The sequence below is a fragment of the Nasonia vitripennis genome, chromosome 1, assembly GCF_009193385.2.
Source record: "Nasonia vitripennis strain AsymCx chromosome 1, Nvit_psr_1.1, whole genome shotgun sequence".
Taxonomy (NCBI): domain Eukaryota; kingdom Metazoa; phylum Arthropoda; class Insecta; order Hymenoptera; family Pteromalidae; genus Nasonia; species Nasonia vitripennis.
The window spans coordinates 26331135-26337447 of record NC_045757.1 but is presented as its reverse complement, the minus strand read 5'-3'; the positions used below and the strand labels follow the sequence as shown (position 1 = coordinate 26337447).

Below are 6313 nucleotides of genomic sequence, written 5' to 3'. Positions count from 1 at the left end.
AAAACTCTCTGTCTTTTATGCCGCGAAAACTAACTCCAAAACTGGGTTTCAGACGAAGAGAAACACGCTCTGTCGTCTATGCGGCGAAGACTTGTGAACCAAATCGCGCCGAATTCACTGCCGAATTCTAGTACGCTCGCCCGTAATCCTAAACACATGGGCCACATTTACGAGGGTCGCTACGAGACCCAAAGGGTCTTCCCTATTTTCACATTGCAAATGCCGCATTATACACAAAAATTTGTACAACACTTTTTAATATGCAAAAAATACTGATTTAAATGAAATTCGAATGATAAAAATCGGATAATATTTATATGTATATTTGACAAGTATGCAAGTATATATATATATATATATATATATATATATATATATATATATATATATATATATATTGATCGGTGCGTGAAATTACCAGCACAATAACTAAATTTCGTCCGATTTTTACCATTCGAATTTCATTTAAATCAGTATTTTTTGCATATTAAAAAGTGTTGTACAAAGTTTTGTGTATAATGCGGCATTTGCAATGTGAAAATAGGGAAGACCCTTTGGGTCTCGTGGCGACCCTCGTAAATTTGATTTCCTGCAAACGTAACTGCACTGCATTGATAAATATATTTATTAAAATTTGCATAATGCATATAGTTGCAACTTTTCCGATTAAAAAAATCTAAACAAAAATAGAAAAATATCGCATTACTTAAAAAACTTAAAAAAATAATACTAATATTTGATACATTCTTTGATTATGATTCTTAAAAGAAATCTGTCAAATAGCATTAAAGCAGCGCGTCCACTTCTGTTATGATGCTTGAATTCCGCCGAGTTTTCATAGGCTGCACACCTACGTAGCGGGAATTCACTCGTGTTGAGCTCATGTACACGGAAGGTTTTTTCAATGTGTACAATCCGAACGCACAGAAGCAGAGAAGAGGGGAGAGTTTCCCCTCATTTTTGGCTCGCTCTCTTCGCCTGTAAACGAAGCTAGCGCACCGTCCCTCTACCTATATACTATATCCGTATACTAAGTCCGTGGGTGCAGCAGGGCTGCTCGAGTATGAATAGAAGCGAGGAGGCCCGGGAAAGTCAGAACCTTATAGTCCTGTCCTGCGAGCACTTGCCCTCCTGCTCGTATATACGCTGGTCAAGACTGCGATTTTCTAAAACATGCATCCAACGCTCGTTCAACCGCATTTTAGCAGTTTCAACATGGTGAGTAGTATTGAAAAATTGTTATTTTTATTTTACAATCATATTGAATTAAATTCTATTGCGTAGCGAGAAAAATAGTCTGAAAAAATTACTGTATACTTGTGCGGTCTCAGCTAAACTGATTAGTCGCGAACGTTACTCGTATACTTCGCGTTTACCAGTGATATTTTTATTTTAACTAAGAGTGATGTAATATTTTGAAAAAATACGCTCGTAACTTATTCTTGATTAATAGTTTATAAATTTATTTATAATGCGAGGATACAAAAATGACTAGATAGATATAAAACTTACTTATACTTTAGTATTCTGTTACCATATAATTTGCCCACTATAACGCGAGGATATAAAAATTGCTTTTAAATCCAAAAAACTTTATCATAATATTTGCTTACTATTATAAATTAACATATTAATTCAAAACTCGAATTTGAGTCATTTTTATAATGTAATGTTTTTATCGTGTATACTAGTTAGTTTTTACACGCTTTGCGTTACATTTTCTAACAAAAAGTTCAGCAAAATCTTGAAAAAATCTGTCTTAAAAACATTCGTTTTGGTTGCAAAATTCTTGAATTTTATCAACTACGAAGTATAACTAGTTAATGTATAACGTGCATGTTATATACATGACTTAGTTTTGACATCAATTTTATCTGAAGTATTATACAATAAATTTAATATAAATTGTAGCGCGGGTAATTTCTTGAATGTAATATAATATATTATATGCAAATCCAGAAAAAACCGGACACTTCAGGGGGTCTGAGTGAAAAAATTTGAAATTTGAGAGCACACCTACCCGACCGCATTTTTTTCGTTCTTTGGGTCATACCGTAACAGCCCCGATCCGGGTTGTAAATCACATGTGTATCGCCTCAGCCCGGACCTTTCACACTTAAAAAAATAACTTATCCAAAATTTTGTAAATTTAATTGTTCATAGTAAATGCAAATAATAGTTTAACTTTTGCAGTATTAAAAAGTCAACAAAATTTGAACGGAAAAAATCGGATTAAAATAGTTTTACATCATCTAATAAATATAAGGTATAATTGATATTCAATATTATAGGAGAAAAATAAGTGCAAAATACATGCCTTAATTTTTGTTTAAAGTAAATTTAAATAATGTTCTTGAAAATTAAAACTAATTGTTACAAAATTTTAATCATGCTTTTGACGCTTAAACTAATTTTTACTTGTTCATAAATTTAGGAAAATAAGTCTATATTTTTTGATAATGATAAAGTGTTACATAATGAATATTAAAAACAATTTAATGAAACTATGATATAGAGCAACTTTGATCCCATTTTTTCCATTCATTTTTTAGCAATATATAACGTCCGTTATTCATTTTATTCATTGTGCATTTTATTGAATTTATCAAATTTTAGATATATGAATTTTTTTCTAGTGTGAAAAGTCCGGGCCGAGACGCTACACGTCATAATTTTCAGTGATAAGTCGACACCTTTTTTTCTAATAGGACTACTTTGAGTCCGCTAAACTTTGAGTGGTGGGGGTCGAAAAGGAACTGAGGGAGGGAAAGGCTTTCTCTCTCGGACTAACATCTTCATATTAGAAAAAATTTTAATAAAAAAAAAATGCCGATTAGAATCAAATTTGAATCACAAAAATCGGATAAGATTTACTCAATGCTTTTACAGCACTAATACGAAACATTTTCACCATTAAAATTTATTTATTAAAATTTTGTCAGCTAATATTAAATTTATTTGTTTATACAGAAATTTAGTAATCTATATTTTTTATGGGTATCAAATGTATTGCCCCTTGACCGGCAGCACCATCCCCGACCCTTTCTCAATGGATTATCGTCCCCTCATTATGGGCTGCAAAATCCGAGAAAGGCTTGAAAACTTTTTCACTGTGATTTTTCCTGGGGAAATTTTTTCCACCTACAAATCGCCTATCGAAAGTTTTGTGATGGACACACGGTAGAACCCGAAAAACCTTGGGTTCCCAAGATTAAAATATACCTATTTTTTTGCCGGGCAGTTTAAATTCTCTTATGGGAATTTAACACGGGGAAAATAACCGAAACCCAGAAAATTGCCACTTTTCGTCTGGAGGCGCAATTCAAAAATGTGTTTTAATAAAATCAAAGTATTAAAAAAAATAATTAATTTGAGTATTGGTGGGTTAAAAATGGCTGCCTAGGTCAAAAGTTGTCTAGGCTTGAAAATGGTAAAAAATCACCAATTTTTCGATTTTTTGCGAAAATCAGCGATTTTTCCCATTTTTAAAATGTTTATAACTTTTGATCCGAGCAGTCGATTTTGACGATCTGGGGCTCAAATTGTAGCTCTTTTCTTCCGCATTCGGTTTGAAAATTTAGATTAACATTTATATTTTACGATTAGCTATATATATGACGATGAAAACGGCCAAAAAACGGTCATAATTGATAGGCATATACATAGCTGATCGTAAAATTGAAATGTTAATCCAAATTTTTTAAACGAATATAGAAGAAAAGAGCTTTAATTTAAGCCCTGGATGATTAAAATTGGCTGCTCGGATCAAAAGTTATAAGAATTTTAAGAATAAGTGAAAAATCGCTGATTTTCGTAAAACATCCTACTCTTCGTGACTTTTTACTATTTTCAAGCCTAGACAACTTTTTACCCAGGCAACCATTTTTAACTCATCAGCCTTTAAATTAAAGCTCTCTACTGATACTTCGATCCTAGCAATGCACATTTTTGGATTGCATCTGTATACAATGGGTAAAGTTGAATCGTGGTTTGTTTTCAATAATTTTCCCCGTGTTAAATTCCCATAAGAGAATTTAAACTGCACGGCAAAAAAATAGGTATTTTTTAACCTTGGGAACCCAAGGTTTTTCGGGTTCTACATGACCTAATGAACCCAAAAAAGTTGGTCGGGTAGGTGTGCTCTCAAATTTTAAATTTGTTCACTCAGACCCCCTGAAGTGTTTTTTTTTCTGGTTTTGCACATACAAGTAACTACGTATCTCTATTGTTCCCTAGTTATAGCTGTACTTAATTTTTCGAAAAAAATACTTGGGCAAAATTCGTATTTAAATTTATTCGGTAGTTCTATGGTTAAATAATTTGAAAGATCTTGTTAGCTTATGGAAATTCGAATGCTGTATTCTCTTAAAATTATGTGCGATCGATTATTTTGTATTCGCGTGATCGTTGCCACACACTTTAGTATGATAATATCATTGCTAGTATAGATATTATGTACTATTTTGTATTTTTAAACGAATCCAACATTCGATATGCGCAAAAATAGATCAATAAAAAATTATAGTTTCAAGTTGTTGAAGCCATCTTAAACAGAAAAATTAAGATTACTTAAGACTATGCTTCAAGAAATTTTAAAGCAGAAAAAACGCATTGTTTTCAAAATTTTAGCGTACTTATGAATATAAGTTTTCTTTAAACTGTTTTTCGCTAGATATAATAGATTACGTATTTAAAATAGCATGATATGCTAATAATCTTTGTTTTTTAACAGGAATCAAAAAAAGAAACTTTAATACGGAAGAAAGTAATCGATAGAGATGAAAATAATAATTTGAAATAGAATACATTGCTGCTTTTTATACAGGTGAGTCGAATATGTTTGCTGCGTTTAATTCAATTTTTCAGAATTTTATTTTACGTTGAGACATACGTATTCAAAATTCAATTGATTAGTTGACAATGAACTTTATTTATTCTTTGCATTAATCAATCGTATTTTTGTTTTAAAGATTAGAATTGTGTACTATTAAACTTATTTGCAATACAGTGATAAATAAATTTAGTCAATTGAACAAAATATAACGAATAATATATTTTTCCAGATTAACAAAAATGCAAAAAATGAGCCGAACCGAGCGGTGGAGGCCTCCACCGATTAATTTTGCATGGGACTCCGCTTAACCAACTTACCCACCCTGCCACCTTGGACGGATTTTGGTCGGTTTGGTCCTTGGGCGGGTGTTTTGGCTTGGTTAGGCTATTTTTTTTCTTTGCGAGGTATGGATTTGACTAGAAATAATAGGAACTATGGGTGAGTTGGTTTTGCCAGGGGTGAGATTTGAACTCACGCTCAAGTCCTGGCATGCTTTCATCAGCGCAGAGCCTTTAACCGCTCGGCCAACGTCGGCTCGAAAACATTCAGACACTTTTCTGATGACTATCGTCACGCCCTTCTCTAGCGCCTTAAGAACTATGACGACGTCGATAAGAATTAGGCAGGGTGGTCGATTATCGATCATCGATCATACGCAAAAGTTTGTACGCAGTGTCGCGCTTGATGTTATGCTTGTCTGGACTTTATTCGTGTTAAATCTCATTTGTGTCTGTTAAAGTTATATTTACTTTTTCATTAATTTGTTGCTACGTTTGTTTATTTATGTACATGTACATAGTTGATGAAATCAAGCAATAAATTACAGTGAAAAATACACACAATCCTTGTTTTGTTTATTTCGATTATCGAAGAGCAAGCAGTTCTTCTGGAAGGTTTGACAACAAGCGATAATGAAAGAAATTAAATATTCTGAAAATAAAAAAATTTAAAATACCTGGTTTATCTTCTCATAACCATCATCATCTGATAACCATAGAAGTATCAAGTTTCGATCGATAATAAAGACTCCTTACTCTCTTTGTTTTCCTTATAAAGGCTCATGCTCTGCTTTGTTTACATCGTGTCGTTTGAAGGAGAGCTGGAAGAAGAATTTAAAATCGACTGATATTTTTATTATTCACGATAGCCGAGTGGTCTAAATGACATTCTATAGACTCTGGGTTTATGATTTCAAACCCTGGTTCAGATTTTTTAAAATATTTTTTTTCTATTTATTATTATTATTTTTACTTTTAATTAATGATCATGGCAAACAAGAACATCGCAGTTTGATAAACTATGTATACCTGGCTGGAGAAGAGAAAGAACCCTTGAATGAAATGTTCGTTGCTAAAGCTTTATTTATATAAGGTTTTTCAGCTTATTTTTTCGTTCACTACAAACATTAAGTAATTGCATTAACAGAAGGTGGTTTGACAACGAATGCAATATCGACATGCACCCAAAAATTGTATTCAC

At 32.4% G+C, this 6313-nt stretch overlaps 1 long non-coding RNA gene across 1 annotated transcript; it reads left to right on the top strand.

Moving 5' to 3' along the window:
- The first annotated feature begins 1021 nt into the window (after positions 1-1021).
- Positions 1022-5676, top strand: LOC103315381. The gene is made up of 3 exons (XR_511871.4): positions 1022-1218; positions 4733-4825; positions 5064-5676. It is a non-coding gene; the product is annotated as an uncharacterized LOC103315381 (long non-coding RNA).
- Positions 5677-6313: the final 637 nt, after the last annotated feature.